The sequence below is a fragment of the Lycorma delicatula genome, chromosome 6 (assembly GCF_047948215.1).
Source record: "Lycorma delicatula isolate Av1 chromosome 6, ASM4794821v1, whole genome shotgun sequence".
In the NCBI taxonomy this organism is placed as follows: Eukaryota; Metazoa; Arthropoda; class Insecta; order Hemiptera; family Fulgoridae; genus Lycorma; species Lycorma delicatula.
Window position 1 is genome coordinate 75,503,314 of NC_134460.1, and position 23,944 is coordinate 75,527,257.

The 23,944-nt window shown below is 28.1% G+C and overlaps 1 long non-coding RNA gene across 1 annotated transcript in view; it reads right to left on the reverse strand.

The window, feature by feature from the left end:
- Positions 1 to 2,227: 2,227 nt before the first annotated feature.
- LOC142326681 (uncharacterized) overlaps positions 2,228 to 23,944 on the reverse strand; it is a 29,163-nt gene continuing 7,446 nt past the window's right edge. Inside the window, exons 2-3 of the long non-coding RNA XR_012756839.1 lie at positions 10,002 to 10,045; positions 2,228 to 2,403 (exon numbers count right to left, since the gene is read on the reverse strand). This is a non-coding gene — a long non-coding RNA (uncharacterized LOC142326681). The remainder of the gene's footprint in view (positions 2,404 to 10,001; positions 10,046 to 23,944) is intronic.

The following is a 23,944-nucleotide window of genomic DNA, read 5'->3' on the forward strand; positions in this document are numbered from 1 at the left end:
ACATTTTCTTAAACAATTGTTCAAATTTATTTTGTTTTTACGTATGTAACGATTGTAAACCGTCGTTTGTCTGACATTTCTTTACAATATAACTGCTTATAAAGAAATATCTAGTCTCACTAGTTATCATCAACTAATAAAATTATGTTGCTTTTTCTTAAAGCAGTATATCTGGAATCTGGAAATAATTTTCCCTTCTCTCTGTTAATTAATTAGTTTGTATATCAAAAGATGAAAATTTTGTAGAACATCACTTTTCTAGTTCAGTTCTCGTAAAAATCTCTTTGTTCTAATTCTTGAAATTTTTTCTCCAGACACTATTGGCTATGTTTTAATTCTTTTAACTTTTCTTCTACGGTAATACAATATTTTCCGTTTACTTTATTTTTTCCAAGGAATATTTATTGTAAGTATATAACAATTAATAACTAACAATGAGATTAATATGAATTAGAAAACATAACCTTTTCACCATTAACGCACGCAACATTCGAACAAAACCGAATAAGAAAAGTAAGAAAAAAGTCAGCGGCCTCGTTTAGAAAAGACAACCCATATTTTCGTAATAACACGTAAAACATTTCACTGAATGCCGTTTTTTAACTTATTCTCCGTTGATATGATTTTATTTTGGATTTAAGTGTTATTTTCTGTTCTTTAAGTAATTTTCACAATGGAGGTACTCCGAAACGGTTCAACTGCGAATGCTAGGAAGGGCAAAAAATAACACTCAAATCAGTTATGAATGAAAAATAAAAAATTATGAAATAGAAATTATTGTGAAAATTCTGATTTTAATCAGTCTTAAAGGAATTAACAATTTTTTTTTGTATTCACCAGTTCAAATAAAAAGCATTCTATAAACCACCAACATTTTATAATAATCTATCGGATAAAATCAAAGTAAATAATAGTATTTTAATACAAAAATTCTGGATTAAATTTTTCATTTGTTTATAAATCAGAATCTATTTTCATGGTTATTCATTTTCTTTTTCAATATATGAAACACAAAACTAATTAATTGTGTTTATTTTAAAATAAATGTTTTTTTTTCTTTTTTAAAGGATTTAAATAAAATAAATATGAACTTACTAGATTTTAGACAATCGACAGATTATATGATCATACCAAAACTTATTATTTCAGATTTAACATAAAAAGAAATTTGCATATTGTTTTTAATGAATATTTTTGACAATGCATAAGACATGAATGCAATAGGCTCTTAACGATCCGTGTCAGAAAGTAATTTTAAGTGTGTAAAACATAATTATTAAATGCAAGAAATAGAATCAATACAAATAAAATTAAAAATACCCCGTTTCGATCATAAATAACCTAACAAAGACAAACTGTTGGATAAAATTTTATGAAGAACGTGATACGCTTTAGCGTAGAAATATGTAGCGCATAATTCTTATAGATGGGAATTCAAAAATGTAAAAGTGTTTCTTTGATAAGATTATTGGTTTTCTAGATATAAAGTGTCCAGACTGTACTGTTGTTTGTAATCAGTTTCAAATCTTATGACACTTTTAAACGATGCAAATATGTGTATCAATTGAAACATTATACTGTGTGAAATATCACATTGTATAATTCCTTTAAATATTTTTAAATGTTTCACATCCTAAAACAATATTAAATAATTCTTTAGTTGGTTTTTTTGTTTTTATAAATAAAGCCAACAACACTACTTAGAAAGAAAAAAACAAGAATAAATAAAAGCAATCACATCTAATAAAGCGTGAAATGTACTCACACATCTTTGTTAGACCTATAACAAAAAGTAAAAACAAAAGACAATTTCTTTTGTGATTTTTTTTTCTATTTCCAATTATAAGTACAGAAGATTACTTAAGTGTGGATGTCAGCTGCTATATCCTAAAACCCTTTATTTTAAGGCATCACCGGGAGGGTATTAACAAAACAAAACATAACTCCTAATGTGCGTGACGCTGTCAGCTGTGAATACAACAGCTAACAGCTAGAACCAACCCTCCTTTTTTTCTGTTAAAATGTTGTTAGTTCTATAACAAGAATTTTGTTATCTTTTTTTTACTTTCATTTAAGTTATATATTACAAGATAAAATATATTCTTGAATAAATAAATAAATAATGTAATAATAACAGTAAAAGGAATGTATTGTGTCAGAAAAAACCATATTAATAATTTTATAATTGTTTATTTAACAGAGTATACCTTCACTTAACAGCAGCACAGCTAACTTTAACCTTAACAATACAGCTACTGCGTCTGACAGTATATTATTATTCCAATACTTATTAAAAACGTTTTTCTTGTTTCCTTTTTTATCACACCTTGCCTGCTTTGTCTCAGGCAATTTTGAAAACAATTTTTTGAATGTATTGAAAAATACTTAATTTGCAGAAACTGCCTGAAACAGAGTCGGTTTGTTAAGGTTAGGATTTTCCTTAATTCATAAATTTCTATTAACAACAATTTTCAAACACAGAAGTACTTGAAAAGTAATCAAAACAAACAAAATTGAACTGTCTTTTAAACAGTGTTATTTATTAAAAAAAACAATTGTTAATATAAAATCAAAAAAACGTTGTAATAGGTATGAAATAACTTTTGAAAATTAATGTACGTAAATTGATTTAGTTAATACAAAAACTAAGTTTTTATTTCCTAGGCTAATAAATTATAAAAAAAAAAAATAACTTCTTCCAATAAGCGTATGTTACGTAAACTAGGGAAAATGTTTATACACCAAAAATTTGTTTTAATCATTTACGGTTGACTACGGCAGTATTTATATATATATATTTTTGTATTCCTAATAATGATGTAATTTTATTTTACTAAACTTTTCATACATTTTTCATTGAACAGTTCTATATATTAAAAAAATTTCAATCATTATATGTAAATAGAAAGTTTAATTATAAATTAATTTGCCTAATAATAGCTTTGACTATTTGAGAAAAATGAACGAAATAATTTCTTTAATAACTAAGTTTAATGTTTTTATATTAAGCTGAACTTTTAATTAATATATCTTTCTAAGAAAAAGTTTTAGTCGAACTTTTATTCATATGGATTTGTTTCTGTGATTACTGAAAACTTACACGCTTAAATTTGTTTCAGACACGCTAAAACCACAGCATTATATAATACGAACAAAATAAAAATACCGCAAAGTGATAACAACGATCAAAAAGTATTTAAGCCTTTTAAAATTTAAACTTTTACAATTTCTCATGTGATGTTACATACGGTAATAAAAAAAATACTACGTAAATAAGCAAATAAGTTTAAAATTACGCCACCTAAGAACCGAAATATCTTTCAGATTAAGTTTTATTGTAATGGGTACCATGATTCTACTTCCGAAAAATTTTGCGTCATTCCAAAAATTTATATATATACATTTGTGAACACGATAACTGCCGTAATTTTGCGCCAATCACTTTCAAATTGATACATAAAATATAACGACCCAAAATCTCGGTCGAGTTCGTTAATGGACAAAATTAAACCATGGAAATGGAAATAGGTTTTTTCTCGAAAAAAAAAAAAATATCGCTGTAACTTTTTTAATAAGTAAAATATCGAATTCGGTTAAAATTCCGATTATTCTTTGGATAAGGGCCTAAAACATATCTAAATAAAGTATTTTCATATCATCAACCGTTGGCCCGCGGGGTGGAAAAAAGAGGTTTCGAAGACAAAAAAGAATCATACCTCCCTTAATTGACACAGTATCGAATCTGTTTAAATTTGTAGTTAGTACTCTAAATATTACCTAAAACTTTAGTCTGAAACAATTTTTGATATGATCAACCCTTACGGTAAGGGATGACAAAAATGTTACTGGAATTCTAAGAAAGTGGGGCTTGTATACTAAATATATGACACTTTTTTTCACGTGCAACCATTGTTGTGTTAAGTAAATTTGAAGTTTTCCTTAACTTTAAGGTGGAAATATTTTTTATACCCTACTTAGCACCAGTAAAATCTACCTCCGCCTTCCGGCGTGCCGAAAGGGATTTTTTTTATCAGGAAACAGTTTCATGATAATATGTAATATCATAAAACAAAAGAAAAGGGAATTTAATTTCATTTAATACTTCATGGTGTTACATAAATTGGAGTGGATTTCGCAAATAATGCCCATGTTCAACACAAAGAATTTTGTTAAAAATATGACAGGAATGTTAATACAAATATATTTTCCAGTAATACCAGAAACTCAGGTAGCCGTATCTGTTTGTATCAGAAATAATAATTATAATAATAAATATACAAAACTATATTTATGTCCAAAATTAAATTTTTTGTCAAAATATTAAAGAAAAGCTAAAGGAATGTATCCTTTTTTAACCAAACTCGAATCTATGCTTAAGCGATACGCGCAAAAGAAATTCTAAAAAAATATAATTTATTATTGCTTAATAACTTATCTTTTCTTATTGTCCTTACCAGAGGGAGTTTTTGGATTAATGGTTTCCCTGTTGCCGACCATTTTTTTTCCAGTTCAATAACTATTTCGTTTGGATTATTTATAAAATTTAGACAAATACAAAATTTTATACGAAAAAAGTTATCGACTATATAATCCTTAATCATATTAAGGAAGAAGAGTATAACATAGATTTTGTGATTGCTATTCTGGACTGATGCTCCTACGACAAGGCATCAACTGATTTCCAACTAAAGTTGTACAACGACCGCATTGAAGCGAAATAAAGCTCAATTTAATTCACATTATAATATATGTTTAGGGTATATTTTTTAACAATCATAATTAAATGAATAGCTTACATTTGGAAAATAGCAGCGCAGTAACTGTGTATCATTGGTCCAAAAAAAATGTCGAAATGGAACGAGAACAATGTGAAACAATAGGGATTAATTAATGTTTTTATAAGTTTCAAATTGGTGTAAAGTCTTAATCCATATTCAACAATATACGTAAAGTTTCAATTCAAAATCTTTATAAATCACGGGTAGTTTTCTATCAATCTATTCCTGGAACATCCAACATCTTATCTTCTAGTACTTGGCTTATACTGAAACGTTTTTTATATACACTATTGTTAACCACTTATTTTATCATACCACCTCTTTGGATATCATTAAAATTTAATGTTAATGTTTTGAACTTGAAAATCCCCCCCCGAATTGTTTCATTACTTATCTTATGAATTTTTGAACAGTCTTTAATGGATCATGTTAATCATATTTCCGCTTCCTGAATGCGATATGATCTTTTATCCTTAGCACCTCTTGCTTTCTTTTTCTGTTTAGCCTCCGGAATCACCACCGTAAAAGGATGATAAGCATGAATGTAAGGAAAGTGTAGTCTTGCACAGTCTCAGGTCGACCATTCCTGAGATGTGTGGATAATTGAAACCCAACCATCAAAGAACACCGGCACCAACGACCTAGTATTCAAATCCGTAAAAAATTGATTGCCTTTACTAGGATTTGAACCTTAGAACTCTCGATTTCGAAATCAGCCGATTTGCGATTACGAGTTTACCACTAAACCAATCCGGTGGGTTATCCTTAGCACCTAGGCTTTACTGAAATAGAAAAATGTGAGATATCTAAAACCTTATACCTCTTCATCATTATGTTTTAACCGACATTATTTTTTTTAAGTGTGATAAATAGACCCACATAATTGCTTGAAAATTATTCAACCTTAAATTGAAATGTAATTTTTTATTTCACTAGAACGGGCAATTTATGCTGAGAGTCCTGGATAAACTCTTCATCTAGTTTTATTATAGTAGGATTTTGTAAGTAAAACTATAATAATGAAGAAGGATTTTTTCTGGTAAAAGCTATTGTTTAGTTTTGGAGCCTGATATGGTTAATTCATGATAAAAATGTTACACAATTGATAATTGGAATACTATAAATTGTCTTTGGTCTTTTATAAATAAATCGACAAAAAGTAAGAGAATTAAAAATGTAGGTATCAAGTCTTTGTAGGATAAAAAGTATAAAAAACATTTTCTTGTTTTTATTCCTTTTTTCCTTTTTTTAAAGAAAAATTTCAATAAAATTAATGAAATTAACAGAAAAGAAACGTTTTCAGGGAATAAAATAAAAAAACAATCGATTTTATATTTTTATTACTTTAGTATTATTATTAAGAGAATTAAAAAAAAAAAATCAAAAATTATCGTTATAGGTATAACTCGACTAATATAACCTAGGATACCACTTAAAATGATTATATCGTACTTAAATTCATTCTAACTACGAAGTCGTAAAATAATAAACATTTATTTTAAAACTAATTTTTACATGATTATTAACAATAACAATAAATTATAACTATAATAGTAATAATAATAACAGTTAAGCTAATATTACAAAGCTGCCTTTTTATAACAAGCTTAGATATATTAATAACTCCCACATATATTATATAAATTTACTTGATGTGTGTGTATGTGCATGTATACATGGGGGTTATTAGGAAACTACTGTTCTGTATAATAATAGTAATATAGTATAATGGAATTATTATTACGAACCCATTAAGGATAACATTACAAGAATTGAGTAGATTAATATTTATTATTAATGTAGTTTTAAAATAGGGTAAAAAGGATGGGAAATGGGTCACAAGAATGAACACAGAATGGAATATTCCTGCACATTTGCAAAATAAGATAAAAGAAAAGTAATAATTAATCAGTAATTTACTTATTGCCCGCATATCTTTTGGTCTTCAATTGTATTAATTTATATTATTTTTAGATCTTCCCTTCCTCTTTTGATTGTATAAATTACATCCGATATGTTTATGTTGGTTACATGGTGTTTTTTTTCAAGCACGTGACCGCAGTCGTTAATTTAAACTAGTAATATCCATAGTAAAAACCTCTGATAGTATTAAAGAGTATTAAATTATCTGTATATTTCTATAATGGGAATAAAAAGGTTTTTGTAATTTTTCAATTTCATAATAAATGTGGGTTATTTATTTAGAAAGGGTTAAAATGAAAATAAAATAAATTAGCTGAGTAAATTTAGATAACTTTAGAGAGAATATGTTCAAAAAATTTTATTGAGAACGCATTAATTAAATTCCGTTAGGATTAAGTTAAATCCAATAGTTGTGAATTTAAAAAAAGCAAAATATAATTTTTTTTTATTCTAAATGTTTAGCTAAAATATCATCTATTTGACAAGAAAACATTTTCGCTTTAGCTCATAAAAATGTATTAACCGGGGATAACCTTTTCACATAGGTTATCCCGAGGCCAAATATTTATATACCAAAGGGCAAATAGTAATGGTTTGCCGCCATATATATATATATATATATATATAAAAGAAATAAAAACATTATTACTTAAAAAAAAGTATTTGTTTATTTTACCAATCGATTATATTGTATTTTTATCTTTTGTAAATAATTTTATTGTCCGTTTTCAATTTTTTCGTCCAAAATCTTTAATTGTAGGATTTTATAAGGCAATGGAATAACACTAATACGTTTATAATAAACTATGTAAACAAAATATTATTATTTTTTAATTTGAATGAATAATTTATACATGCTTATCGGTTATATGTGAATATTTTGTAGTGGATTAAAGATTCCAACCCTTATCGAGATTCAAACCCGGTACAAGAACAAAAAGAAAATTAGTGTGCTACCTTAGCAGAGTCAAATTACTGCGGCTATTTAAAACTCATTGAACAGGTCAAACCATTAATAAAAACTAATACAGGCAGAAACATTTTTGGCCTAATTCTTATTACAAATATTTAAATCTACGAATTCAATCATTATTAAAAATAAAATAATTGAACTAAAATCTGATAAAAAAATAAATTATTAAAGAAACAAGTTTTAATCTACAATGAACTTCAAATGATAAAGGAAAGACGTTAATAAAAAAAATTTTCCTTTGTCAAAGAATTTAAAAAACGTTTTATAAAACAGTGGAAATGCTTGAAATGAACTATAGTAGTAAAGATTTTATGTTTTATGGTGGTCTTTTCTTATATAAAAAAAATTAAGCACAGCTTAAAAGAATTATTCGTTAAGAGAAAATTCTTAGTTTGGAAGACAAAATTAAACATTAATTGTTACCAGCATTTGAAAAAAAATGGATAGGAATGAATTAGTTCAGGCTTCCAAGGAATGTAGACAGACTTATTAGTTATGTAGATGTTGGTGGACCTCACAGAATATATTCTGCGGAATAGGCAGTCTTACGTAAGCCTTGTAATGAAAAATGTAGCAAATGACTGATTCTTATAATAGTTAAATACCTATAGCAGCTTTGCTGGTTTCGAATGGGTAAACAGTTGTGTCCCTTATTTGTTCGTAAAGCAAGTGTACCTACTTGTCTCTGAATCACCAGGCCGGAATTGTTATTAATTAATACCCAACAACAAAATCGACGGCCGTTTGACAATAAAAAAGATCTGTTTAAATCTGACTGGTTTAATTATCAATCTCCTATGCGGGTATATTTACTGCGCCATTCCTATATATAGTTTTAGAGCTTATTACATTTAAGTTGATACAAATAATATTAATTAAAATCTAGGAAAACGTTAGCCGGTGTGGTATTATTTTACTTTATACGGATTTGTATACTAGATCGTGGATACCGGTGTTCTTTGGTGGTTGGGTTTCAATTAACCACACACCTCAGGAATGGTCGAACTGAGATTGTACAAGACTACACTTCATTTACACTCATACACATCATTCTCATTCATCCTCTGAACGGTAATTCTCGGAGAATAAACAGGTAAAAGAAAGGGTATTATTTTACGAATTTGTATGCAAAAACTTTTCAATATATTTAATTTATTCGTCCCGATGTTGGATAAACATTATCAATTACACCGATGAAATTTTTATTTAAAGATAAGGTAACAAGTTTTCAAAGTAGTTTCGGAAAGTAAACGTTAAAAAAATCTAAACAATTTAAAAATATTAACATAAAAAGGAAAATTACTAATATTAAAAAATGTAAGAAACTGATTTTTTTTTCATGTTAAGACCGAGTATAATTTGTTTGGTTTTTCGCGTGGTGAAAGAAAGTTTTTCAGAACTTCAACGACTCCCTTCTTGTCAAAGTAATTACGTTAAAACGCTTATTTGATTAAATCGGATAAAAATAAAATATTAAGTAAATGATTCCCCTTTATATTTTATCTCTAAAAGACTACAAAAAAAAGAAGAAACCATTGGTCAGATTATTTATTTACAAATATCATATCCAAGATAATAAACAAGTAGTGAGCGTATACGAATGTGTATGTGTAATATCACAGAGGCCAACTTTATTTTTATATATATATTGGATGTGTGTTTACACCACTTAGTAATTAGATTGTTCCTGTTTTTCTTCTTCTCCATCGTGTAACTTAAGCACCCCTTTCATCTTTTAAATGGCCTACAAATCTTCTTTTTTCTTATAACTTAAAATCTCTGGCAATTTAAACGACAGTACCATTATTTTTCCGTTCATTACTTTTAATGGACATTTCGTGGGTTTTCTTTTTCTTCCTGGCCAATTCATTACTTTTCTGTCATATTATATACACAAAGATGTATTTAATACATAGTTGTATAATTTAATTCACGTATTATACAACCTCATCATTTAATGGACTGATATTATAATTATAGACTTTTATATTAATGCTCTTTTGTTATTTAAATATTTATTTTTAATATATATAAAAAAATATAAAAACGATTTAATAATATTAATTTTAGAAAGCCGCGTTAATGCAATCCTTAGTACCTTGACTTTTAAAGTTCGATTCCCGGCAAAGTTGGACTCTGACATTCCCCCAGTTACGATTTTATCATCCTATCATTAAAGATGTAAATTTTATAAATATATAAAAGATAATTATATATCTGTGCTGAATAAATCTTTCTTGCAATATCCAGAATTACTTTTTAAAATCTTTATTATGAATATAACATAAGAAAACTTGTTATAATGATAGAATAATAAAACAACTTACGGAAGTACATATTTTTAGTCTGCAAAAATCTGTTCCATAATTACCTGCAACAAAAATAAAATTTTGTTAATTTTACATGTATACATTTTTGTTTAATTTTGCTTTACTGAATATAAATTGTCTTTATTAGCAACTAAATTACTTTAAAAAAATGTTTAAAAATATAAAAAAAACACTAAACAAATTAAAATTGTAATAAATAATGTGATAAAATATACGTTTATAATAGGGTAAGTTTTTCTCATCATTTTTTCTTCAGGTGGAAGTCGTTTCAAAGAAAACTTCAAGGATTATGTAAATAAGAACTTATTCGTAATGGTAGGAAAATTTAGTAAACATATGTTAAAATTAATTTTCCGTTATAAATCTAAAAGAAAACGTTTCCTATATTTTACATGTTTCTTTTGATAAATTTCAGAAAAATGTTTTTTTTTTATAAACACATTTTATAATTATGAAAAATGTATTAGTACTCTTCTTTTGTAATGTAATATTTTAGCCAATTACGGATTAAGTATTCTTGGGAGACAGTTAAAAAAAAATGATCGTCGCAGAGGGGTATTTGGTAAGATGAACTTGGATTTTTTGCACAAAATTATTATTTAAATATATACAGTAAGTATTGTTTGTAGTGACATAGGATATAATGACATATTGGATATAGTGACCAAAAACTTGTCTCGTGGAATTCTGTTAATGCATACAGTATGTACATTGTTTATAATGACATCGGGTTGTAGTAACATATCGATTATTAAGACTTATTTTCCTACTGCAATACATTTTATCGTTTATAATGACGGACAGAAATGACTCATCAGTAACGTAGTCTATCAACGTTGTAGCTACAGAAATATTTTGACGGTTCCTTTTTGCTTACATATGTACTGTAGTTCTTTTTTTAACTTTTTCGTGTACCAGATTATTGTAAAATGAAGTAATCGCATTCAATTTTTATTAATCTTTTACTGTGAGCGTATTATTTCGTGCGAGTACAATACTTTATTTTACATACCCTGTGTAATTCATTGTAGCGATTTAATTATGACTTTACGACAAACATTCACGAGAGAGGAAAAGGCACACATTATCAGGAAGTTAGAGAGAGAATGGCGAAACTAAAGACATCGCCCAAGAATTAGGCGTAGGCCATTCGACAATATCGATGATATGGAAGAACCGCGAAAAAATTAGGTAAAGTTTTGAAAAAAATTACGGCCTAATACGGCTGTAAACTAAGCACTGCTAAAATGATTTAAATACCAGAGGACTAGTAATATCCCTATTAGGAGCCCTACATTGCAAGCTAAGGCGAACGATTTTTCTGAAAAATTCGGTAGATCACATGAAATAACTTCGGCTTGGATACAACAGTTCCATCGCGTCACGATATTGTATCGGAGAGAATAAGTGGCGAGGCCACTTATACCGGTTGCAGCAGCTCCGATCAGTGTATCAGATAAATGGTTAGAAACCATTAGGCCAAAATTAAAAGAAACGCTATTCTGACAAAGAAATCTGTAATGCAGATAAATCTGTTCATTTTTTTTAAACTGACGTCAGAAAGAAACCTTCGGTTTAATGGAGAAACGTGTTCGGGTGGAGAATTATCAAAAGGAAGACTAACAGTTCCGCTACAAATATGACTGGAACTGACAAAAAATAAACTTCTGGTTATTGAGAAAAGTCCGATATTTTAAAAGTTTGAAATCGCTTGCTGTTATGTACGAAAGTAAAAAGAAAGCTTGGATGACAAGTGATATTTTTACGTTTCGGTTACGAAAATGGGATCGTGAATTAAAGATTGAAAATGACAAAATACTGCTGCTCATTGAAAAATGTCTGGCTCATCCACACGTTGAAAATCTTCCGTGTATAACGTCAATGTTCTTACCATTGAAAACAACAGCGGTCTTACAGCCCTTGCATCAAGGTGTGATCAAGTAGGTAAAAGTCTACTACAAAAAACACGTAATTTTACAAATGATTCAGGATTTAGATGAAAAAAAGGAAACACAAATAACTATTCTGACAACAGGCTGGCTGAGTTACTGACGTTGCACGTGAAGAAGAATCTTTAGCGGAATGGGGTAATGATTCTGCAAAACGAATCATTATCAAATGCATTGTTTGAAGATTATCAAAGGTTGGTAAAGATTTAGAAACGCATGAAACTGTAACAGATGATGATGTAGTGGTTTCAGTACTAGTAGAAATAGACGGGAACTAGGTAATGACAACGAAGTTAACGATAGCGACAACGATGAAGATATCAATCCGCCAGATCTTCAGAAGTTTTAGCGGCAATGACGACCGTTTGCTGGTTTGTTAGTTTTACAGAAATTTCTAATGATAAAGAAAGAGTGTTTGTTTGGATTTAGAAAAGAACCTTCAAAAACTGTATTACAACAGAAAATGTTCGAAACAAAGCAAAATAACCGACTTTTTACAGAAAAAGTAATTATTTTTACAATTTTTCCTCTACCTTGTTTTACTCTAACGTATTTGTGTTTATTATTGCGTAGTTTTGTTTTTTTTTTTTTTCAATTTTTTTTGTTGCGAAAATAAATTATTATTATTTTTAATAATTATTATTACTACTGTATTTCAATACCCGTGTAGACGGCATATTAAAGTAGTACCACTAAGCTACCTAAACATCGGTTATAGTGACAATCAGTTATAATGACCTAAAATCGTCGGTCCCTTGGAGGTTTACAGTGATGAACAATATTTACTGTATTTGAAAACTTTCTCATGATTTGTGAGTAATTTTTCAGATTTTTAATCGTCTTCATAATTTAATCTTAGACTTGCATAAAACGTAATAATGAATAATCTATATTGTAATTTTATTAAATCATCCAGACTACTTGTAATTGAATTCATTATTTTACATAAAAAATTCAAATTTTACCTTCACATATGAAAAGTACTAAAATTTTTTTTTTTCATTGCACCTTATAGAATTATTCAAAATTGTATTAAGTTAAGGAAGAAAAAAAATATTTTTCTTTATTAAACGTAATATTTATTCATATTTCACTTTATTATCTATAGGTCAATGAACTTTGTGAAAGGTTATAAAAATGGAAATAATTTCTAATATTTTCATTTAAGTGTTTTATAATCTTATCAAATACTCTTAAGAAGTTATTATTTTACTAAAAGGCCACGATTGAATTCCATTAATATAAATATACATTTACCGTTTTAATTCTATGTATAAAAATAAATAAATATTTTGATGACATCTTTTATATAACATATTTACTTCACATAATTTTAAAAGTCTATTTTTAAATATTAAAATAATAACTTTATAGCTTGCATTAAAAATAAAAGTAAAAAATGTGATAATCGATTAGAACAATCGATTCAAGATCTCGTTTTAGAAAAGTTTCAGAAGATGAGATGAAATGGCAAAAATGCTATGAACATGACCGGGATTTGAACCCGGAACCTCCAGATAAAACGTCGAGACGCTACAACTCGCGCCACGGAAGCCGGTTCATTTCAATTGCCTAACAGTTATCATTAGTAGATAAGCAGAATTTATAAATTTAAACATAAATTTAAAAAAAAAATCACTAATATAAATAAAATATTAAAAATAAAATGATTTGATGGATTTGTCCATTGTTTTCAATTTATTTTCTATATTACGTTGAAAAAAAAATTATTATTTGATAATATTTATTTTCTCGACGTTTCATGATCCAGGGACAAAAAAAAACAAAAAAAATGGGGGAATGATATTCGTACGTATGTTCGTTTGTTTCCTTAATAACTTTTGACTGGATCAACCGACTTACATCAGATTTTTTACAAAACTTGTGTGTATGTGGCAATTTGTTGATAACATTTTAGGATCAGGGAGTGGAGTAGATAGGTTTTTGAGTCGGTTCTCTCAAAATTTTAAAAACATAGCCCCATTTTATGACCAGATTGCTCAATGCAATCTGGTCAAATTGTTGGGGTTTCTTACTACTTCCTAGATTGGTTTTGGGTTTGATTCACGGCATGAGTAACATTTTTCATTCATCATTTCATCATCTTCCATATTTTCCTTGTTAATATTAAGATTAAAACATACACAATATCACAGAAATAACTTCATCTATTTAAAATTAAGTTAAAAATATTTCTGGAAAAAATAAATAAATTTAGTAAAGAAAAGAAGGCACTAATACCAAATATTTTAATTGGCAGAATTATTTTCATTAAATTAAATCAAATCATAGTAAATGCAGTATCATTAAATTTTGTCGTTGCAGGAAATAAAATCAATTTTATGGTTCTACCACGATGGATTTGTTAATCTTTAGATTAACAATATTGGAAATTTTAATCTTTTATTATTGTGATTATTATTTTATGTAATCAGCTAAACAGATAACTAAATGAATTAATATTAAGTATGAACTAATGGCGGGTATGGATGTTTATAATTTAAAGATTAACTTTAAAATTTGTGAGTGTAAATTACTGTATTTCTAAATGACGGAAATTAAAGGAGGAAAACCCGGATCTTCGTGTTACAAATTGTAATCTGTAATTTCCCTTATAAAAATAAAAGTTCCTCTTTAAAATTTAATTATTAGTACACTTTTCCTTCTTAAAATAATAGCTTACGTAAAACAAAAAAATCTCATGCGGACACCTCATGACTTCCTTGTACGCCTTGTACGCAAAAAATGTGTATTATATATACACATTTTTTGCTGCACTTCATTTAAACTTATTTCATTTGAAAGTGAGATACGATCTTCCAATTCTTTAATAAAGAATATTTTATTTTATTTATTTTTTATTATTATTGAAATATTATTTATTGTAAAAATATTTCTACAATCATAGGTTAATGTTTGTAAAAATATTTAAAAATATTTCTACTTTTAAATACATAATTTTTTTTTTTTAAATAAATCAATGTATTTTTTTTAAAAAAGTTAAAAAGGAGAAGAAGTCGAATTCGAACAGATGTGCCTTCCCCTTTTAAGATCTAAATATTTAATTAAATAAAATTTTATTTGCCTATAACTCTGGAACCAATGAAAATAAGTACCACTTATGATATATCGTTGAAGGGCTCTCAATAAGGACTTATTACTGCAATGAAAAAAAGTCCAAAATCCAAATTCTTTTGATTTTGGACTTTTTTGGATACTTTTGGTTAACTCGATTGCAATCAAAAGGGGAGGTGCTTAAGTAGATGTTACAACAATCCTAAATCCGAACGTTCAACATCCTACGGCTAATCGTTTTTGAGTTATGCGAGATACATAAGTATGTACGTACAGACATCACGCCTAAACTAGTCAAAATGGATATTTCCGTTGAAACCTAAAAACCGAAATTTTTCGCTATTACAAAATTTTCTTTACTTTGTGCAAGGAAGTATAAAATTCCATGTAATTATTTGAAAATGAACTCAACACGTGACTAATTGTAATTATTATGCCGTATTAAAATAGATGAAAATATTTTAATTTTGATAATTAATTTTATTGCAAATTTATAAATTTATCTCGATGATTTTAATATTTATAAGTGGTCATACTGTTTTATTTTAGCTCAGACTACGCAATCAAAACGATAGATAATAAAATAAAATTGTTAGACTGGGTGAACAGGTTGAAACCGAACCGAGCCGGCTCAAATTGCAGTTATTTCAGTATTACCTTAAACCCTTCTGTCTTCAATGTTGCTACTAATAACACCATTATTAATTGTGTATGTTACTATTCTCGTATATTAGTATATTATCATACGTTTCAGTGCAGTATAGTTTCATTCTTTGCATTTTTATTTTTCTTATACGCCTTATACGATCAATGAAAGAGTTGCTATAATTGAAGCTTCTGTACGTTCTAGATCTATTAAAAAAACTCATAAAATATTCGTGAAGAAATTTCCGAACGCCAACATCCCAGAAAAACGTGATATACACGATTTAGATAACAAAAATGTCGTACAATGGAGGTCGTTTGTTAACGAAAACAAAATAGATAACTTTCCTTTCTGAGGGCAAATCCGATATTCAAAAAATACCTGCAGATTCCAAAAAAATCTATAAGTAATTTATCATAATCAAGCGCGGTACATCACACATCTTACCGTAATATTCCTCATGACTTAAATTTGAAACCGTATCTTATAACAGGTTAAGAGAACAGACATAACGAACTGTTTATGAAAATGATTGTGACTGGTTTCTCAAAAACATTGTCGATTGACAGATATACCCGATGTTATATTTCATGTCAGATGAGGCACGGGTTTTATTTATCTGGACATGAAAATTCAAATAGCACTAGGCAGTGGATGACTGAAATTTTCTCAAATGTTTAAGCATATATTTCACGAAAAGAAAAGCCATGTATAGTGTGCTGTTTTTGGTATAGTGTAGTGAAGCTAATATTTTTGATCGAAATGTCAATACAGAAGAGTAGCGAACAATTTTCGAAGAATAGTTCCTCTTGGTAATCAGGTCATGAAAAAGTACCGATGTCCGTGACGGAGTGGTAGCGTTTCGACCTTTCATCCGGTGGTCCCGAGTTCGAATCCCGGCCAGGCACGGTTTTTTTCATACGCTACAAAGATCCATTTCCACATTCCCAAAGACAAGACTCAATTTTTATGTGAAACCTTCGGTGTTAGAAGAAGGTGCGGGATCGCACTTCTGCGAATCGGTTAAATTGATAGTTGAAGGCTGTAAGTGGTTGGAATAGGCCATACGAAGGCGATAGTAGATTGTGAAATGTCTGTCGGAGCCGTTTGAATCGATGTTATCCTGACAGAGCCAAACTGATGATTGTGTTATGTTATCAAGTTTAGAGGGTTTAAAAGACGACATTCAGTAAAGCTCATCAGAGCTAGGAACTGAGGAGGTGGTTTGGTGACCGGGATCGTCAAAAGGCAGGCAAGACGGGTGTCTTTCCCTGCGGGGATCAGGACAAACCTCAGGCTTATGTGTGGAATTAATTCGTCAGGCAAAAATAAAAAAGTATACGGCTTCTTCCAATAAGGCAACGTGTCATACATCAAATGGTTCACTAAGCACAATTTCATGCTGGTTTTATAGAAGGACGAACTGTCATTAGAGGGCAGTAGCCTTTGCGTTTCCCACATTCGTCTATTGAATTTTTTTTCTTTGGGGTATTTGAAGGATAGTGTTTATGAATCCAAGCCCCAAACTATCGATGAACTGAAGGTGAATATTCAACAAAAAATCGACGGCATTGAAAATAACGTTTTGCGTCAGGCGACTCACAATTTGATCACTAAAGCACACAAGTGTATCGCTGTTCACTTCGAGCATCTTTTGTAAAAATATGTAAACCTTTGCTGATGCAAATACAAAATTTAATTTACGTTTTCAATTTTATTTCATCCATTAAATGTTACAAGCCGTCACAACTGTGTTTAGTCTGTACAAGTTCAGTTTTGGGTTTCTTACCCAGTATATTTTAGCGAATTACATAAATATTTAATACATTAACATAAAGAATACCCATTTTTTTACTTCTAGTAAATACCCGTAAGATCTTCTGTAAAAATAAATGAAACGAAGGTTTTTATACGAATTAAAAATTTAAAAATCACTAATTTTTGCTTATTAAATATAATACACTTTATCCCATATCTGAACTTAAGTAATCATTATGACAATAGATAATGACGTGCTTTTTTTAAAAAAAAACAAAGATTGAATTATTTTTTACAGTTAACCATTATTATTATCAAATCCAAAACTAGTTAAGCAACAAACAATATTAAAGAAAAGAAATTACATTAGTTTGAAATTAAAAAAAAAAAAGTTAACAGTATTTCAAATTTATAAACTGTGTATTCCACTTCATAGTTGTTTTATTCGTACATTTAAATCAGTTTTACTCCTTGGAAAGCGTACATCAATGATTAAATCTAATTTTGATGAAAAAGATTCAGCCTTCCCTGTTAATTAATAATATTAAATAATACATTTTCTTGTTTTTCCATTTAAAAATCAGATTATATAAAATAAAAATCCAGTATAATATATATTTATAAAAATAAAAAAGGGTTGAAAACATAGATTGATAAATAATTTGGAAGAAAAAGTTAATAATGTTAATACACCAAGAATACAAATTTGCATAGTTATATCAACCCATTTCCGTTCAGAGAATCGTGTGAGCACATTATATAAGTCTTTGGCATGCGAATCTTTAATAGAAAAAAACTAACTTTTTTACTACATTTGGTGAAGGTATGAATTTTCATACCTATTATAATTTTCGCTATTAGCATTCAGAAAGGGCCAACTACTTATAGGAGAATTTTTTGCCCTCAAACAAGCATTTAAAAAAAAAAAAAATTATTCTTTAAAGTATAATTTACTCAATTTATTCATACAAATTCTGCAGTGGAAACGATCTAATTTTACTACATTAATTGGACAAAACCGGTATTTAGTAGTATTTACAACTAAAAAGTTAAAGATTCAATAGATTTTCTTTGTTTCGTACATGAAAAAGGTAGTACCCATTTTGAAGGACGAACAACAATTGTTATTGCTACAAAATCCTAAATAGAAAATTCTAAAAAAAAATTGATAAAAAGATAAAAAAATAAAAATCTGGAACTGGATTTTATTACATCTAAAATAAACATTAACAATTTATGGAGCATAATTAATTGGTTTTAATCATAACCAGTTTACTGGTTTAAAGCTGTTCATTATTTTTTATGTTCTAAGGCAATCTATTAATCTCAACATATTTATTTATTTATTTTAAATCTCTTCAGAGGTAAGTCTTTTCTAAAGTTCTTACCTTCTAAAAACCCCTATTGCCAGTATTATTAAACTTGGACGACTTAATATATGTATATGACCTGGATGGGCAATAACCTATCAGGTTTGTTCACAAGATTCTTCTACCATCGTAATTCTAAATATAGAAACATAAATAAAATTATAAAAAAAAAAATATATCGACAAAAATTAATTAATAATCAGTACTTATTGAATAGTGTTATTTTTCATTAATAAAATAAAGTACTGTTAATTATTAATAGATTATAGAATGGAGAGATTGAGGAAATCAAAGTCGAAAGCGGAAAGTTAGCTTTAAAACGGTCTAAAACATTTCCAACATTTCACATTTGGAACGGCCCCCGCACCGTATATAAATTAGGCTACGATCCCTGGTCAAAAGTATTTAGGAATCAAACCTTTTTTTTTCTCGTTTTGATTTTGTTTAAATTCGCCCTTTGTATAAAGAATTAAAAATTATTGTCGCAACAAATCTATTTTTTATAAATGTCTGCTCTTTCTACGGATTTACTTTTTATTTTTATCATTAGCATCTCTGATCATCGGTTACGAATTTGTAAGAATTTATAAATTACCTGATGGTTCTGGTCTGTTAGATCGAATTAACACTTTTAATTGTTTTTGTGTTGCCAATCCACAGAACAGTTATTTGAAAGTTTACAATTAATAAACAGAACTAATGAACTCTTCGTAAGTATTAGTTCAATTTTTCTTTCGTGATACTGAACTAGTATCTGTTTTTCCTTTTCCTATTTCAATGAATACATTTAGAAAAAATGTAATCGTCATGTTGTGCATTGAACAGACATTTTTTTATAGTAATTATTGAGAATTATTTATTTTTATAGTTGGTTGATCAATCATAAACGGTTTAGTTTTCTCTTGAAGGGTATCGAGAAAAGAGCTGGTTGATTGGACGGTCGAACCAGACAGCTGCTGCCTACAAAAAGGGAAGGAGTCTTCACTCTTCAGTGATTCTCCCGTCTATAAGTGGAACACAATACACAGTGTCAATTCTTCACTTAATAGCAGTTTAGCGGGTCATATCATAGTCATTCTTTACCAATTTGGTTTGTCCTCATTCATACTGCAGCCAGTTACAATCTTAAGGACTACAATCCATTCAAATACAGTTGCTAATTCACAATGAGGGTTCTTTCATAAGAATTAATATGGAGGGTTACCTTGACTACAGATTAATTATTTGCTTTTATTAACAAATAAAATAACTATTATGAAATATAATCTAATTTATTACTTAGGCATACTTTTAATCAAGTGTATATACGAGTAAATCGAATTTATGATTAGAGTCATGTAGATCATGTTAATATCTTCTCTTCTTTTTTTTTACTAATGCACTTTTTCAATATAAAGGAAATAACATATTGGTAGAAAATATTTTTGATAATATATTTTGATAAATGATACAAGACTTTGTTCTTCAGGAAAATAAAAATAAAATTAAAATACTTCTATATTTTAATTAATAAAATAAATCAAAGTGAAGTAAATAACTGAAAATAATTCAATTCTTGTTGATATATCGATTTTTTTAAGCTGGCATACAAATTAAAAATAACTATCAATAACTTACTAATCCTCTATTTAGCGCGGTCTCAATAAAATTGTAATTTAAAAAACAAATAAGTCGAAAATAAAATACTTCTTCTGCCTTGTAGCTTAATCTTAAGCATTTAAAAATAAATAAAAAGTCTGATGTGGACACTACATGACTTCCTTGTACGTCTATTAAATTACATAAACACATTTGTTTCTGCATTTCATTTAAACTTATTTCATATGAAAGTAAAATACGATCCTCTAATTTTTTATAAAGTGGACAGTTACACAACTGTATTGTGGTGGATACACCACGTTGCATCACTTTTTTTGTGGTGTCCGTACCAACATTTTATATTAGTTTATACACTAATTTTTTTCATCTCTCTAAAGTAGTTATGTAATGTAATTAAGAAAGTGTCGAATCCGTAACCACGGTCACATTGGTTCGAATCCGACTTCGTACACATATTTTTTTTTTAACTTTTTTTAATTTAAATATATTGATTTATTAATAATTACATACTTCTGTAAACATTTTTGAAATAAAATTAAAAGTACATAAAATTTGATTTCACTAATAACTTTCGATTTTTTTCATATTTTTTTTATTTTTATTATTTATCGTATTTTTTTTACAATCAGAGGTTAATAATTATTAATAAACCAATATATTTAAATTAAAAAAAAAGATGAGGTCTGATCAAATCTATGTGTCAATGTGCCCAAGATCCAAATATTCCAAATTTTATTTGGCAACAAATTTGGAACCAATGAAAATAAGTACCACTTATGAATATAATTGAAAAGCGTTCAGTGATGGCTTATTACTGCAATTAAGAATAAGTCCAAAATCCAAATGTTTTTGGATTTTTGGCTTTTTTGGACACTTTTGGTTCAGTCGATTGGAATCAAAAATGGAGATGTTAAACAGTCCTAAATCCAAAATTTCAACATCTACGACTAATCATTTTTGAGTTATGCGAGATGCATACGGTCAGACATCACGCCGAAACTAGTCAAAACGAATATTTCCTCTGAAACTTGAAAACAGAAATTTTACGCGATCACAATACTTTAGTACAAAAGGAAGTAAAAAAGATGTATTAATAAAGGGACTCTATCGATCAAGATGAGCTAAGATCCTCCCAAATGCAAGAATATGTATTACTTTTAGCTTATTTTGAATTACTACAAAAAAATATTCTGAAAAACTGAACCACATCAGACTTTATAATTACGCTAAACAATCCAGTGCTACATAGTACCATCAATAAAAGGAAAATATTTTAGGTTATCTATGCAGGCATTGCAATTAGTGAAAAACATTGAAATATTTAATGTTCATTTGATAATGAGTTTGTTATAAGAAAAAGAAAAAATCTCTTATTTGAAGTCAATTAAAACACGAGAAACCCTTATTTTGTGTGTTTCGATTAACTTCTTAAAATATCATACGTTTTTCAGTTCCTCTACTTATTTGTATAATAATTAACATTTATTCTATTTATGTAGTAGCTATTTTAAAATAATTTACTGACTTCCGTGGCGGAGTGGTACCGTCCGTCCCTGAAGGACAGAGACAAGTACTAATTCCAGTCATGCATGACATTTTTTCACACGCAACAAATTTCCCTCAAGTATAATATAGTCATGATGGCTGTCCAGATGTAAAAATCCCACTGATTCCCTGTCACCTAAATCCACCTCCACCCAAAGGCGTAAAAAAGTAGAAAATTACTTTGAAGTAATGTAATTAAAATGAGTTATTTTGGAATTAAACGAAATTTATAATTTAACGTCCTTTTTAATCGATTTTGAAAACATATAATTTTTTTTCAGTAAAATCTTTTAATATATTTTTTATTTGGAAGACGTTTTCTTGTATTCTGTTACGATGAGCATTATTACACTTAATAAATCCGGGTGAAAGTTGTCGTAAATTTAAGTTTCTAATTTTTGCAGAAAGATATTAAAATTCTAATTTTAAAATATTATTTTACATGAAATATAATAAACTTGTTCTTACAAATAATATGTGTTCAACTGAAGCTACGCCTACGCTGTAGGGCTTGGACCGTTCATTATCTCTCACTGTTGCTATGTAATATATATATTTCAATCTACTTCTCTTTCTCATGTACGCGCGCACAAACACATTCCTCTTAAACTATGTAAATTATTAAACAAGAGTTGAAAACACAACCTAATTGTACATTGATGATTATTGAAATACAATAACACCATAAATTTCTTTTTCTTTTTCCCAGTAAAACACAGTAACCTAAGAAAGTTTTTACACTTACCTAGTTACATTTCACTTTCAGAAATTCATTTTAAACTGAACTTTTATTATTACAATTTTAAGCGTTAAATTACAAACAATACTTCTGACATATCACTTAAGTAGAAGCAATGTATGTAACGAATTCTTTCACAATAGAAAGGGAATACGTTAACAATTTGTTGCATTACGGTATTATTTGAAATAATCTTTCTTAAGGATGTGATGCTTGTATACAAGCACTTCGTATACAAGTAAAACTGATCAGAATAGTATTCTCGGAAAATACAAAGCCAATATTTGCAGCGTGAATTTGTCAATTGTACGCCTAAACATTTCCTGTATTTTTGTGGATTTAATATAGTAATGTGTAACAAAATATTTTTTTAATTAATAAGGCAACGGGAGATCACTTTTCTTTGTAAGCCTGGCTAGGGGATACTTGTTAACTTGAGATTACGTTTGCCAGTTTCTGGTGTAACTTGTATCTCAGGATTAAGATTCCTAGTATAATTTTGGTTAGTGCATGCACCAATAAATTATTTTGTTTTAAATTGTACTAAGTATAGTATTTATTGATATTATCTGATAAAAAACGACTTCATTTGTAAAATATTTAAAATGTAATTTTTGAAGTAATGATATTTCAGTTTTTTCTATGTATATATATTATTTTACGTAATTAATTATAAGCAATCCGCAAATGATAATTTAATGACTCCCATTTTCCGTCCCCTGTAAATAGTATTTCAATGAAATCAGTTTAATGATTCCGAAAATAACTTTTTGCGTTTCAGTATGTTAATAAAATGAGCATAGAATTAGTAAATGACGTGTTTACAAGAATGATTCATACAATCACAGATAATGAACAATGCATTTTGTAATTTATGTTAAACGTCATTAGTATAATGACAAAATTAGTAGCCTGTGTAAAAATATATTTCATAAAGGTTATAGTTAGGCATTGTTAAACAATCGATAGATAAAATTCTGTTTATTAATCGGGAATTATTGGGTAAAGATAGGCATCCTAGTATTTTTAATTCATAACTATACAATGCAATACAAGAATAATTAATTATAAGTGGATTTGAATACGCAGCAATATAAAATAGTTGATCGGTGAAAAATAAATTCTCACAAGTCTAAACAATGCTTATCGACATTCGGTCGCTTAAGAACCGATCGATTTGAACTTTTTTTTCTGTTTTTAACTTGCGTTAATAAAAATAAAAGAAACTAATCTCAATTAGATTTTAAGTTTTATTTTTT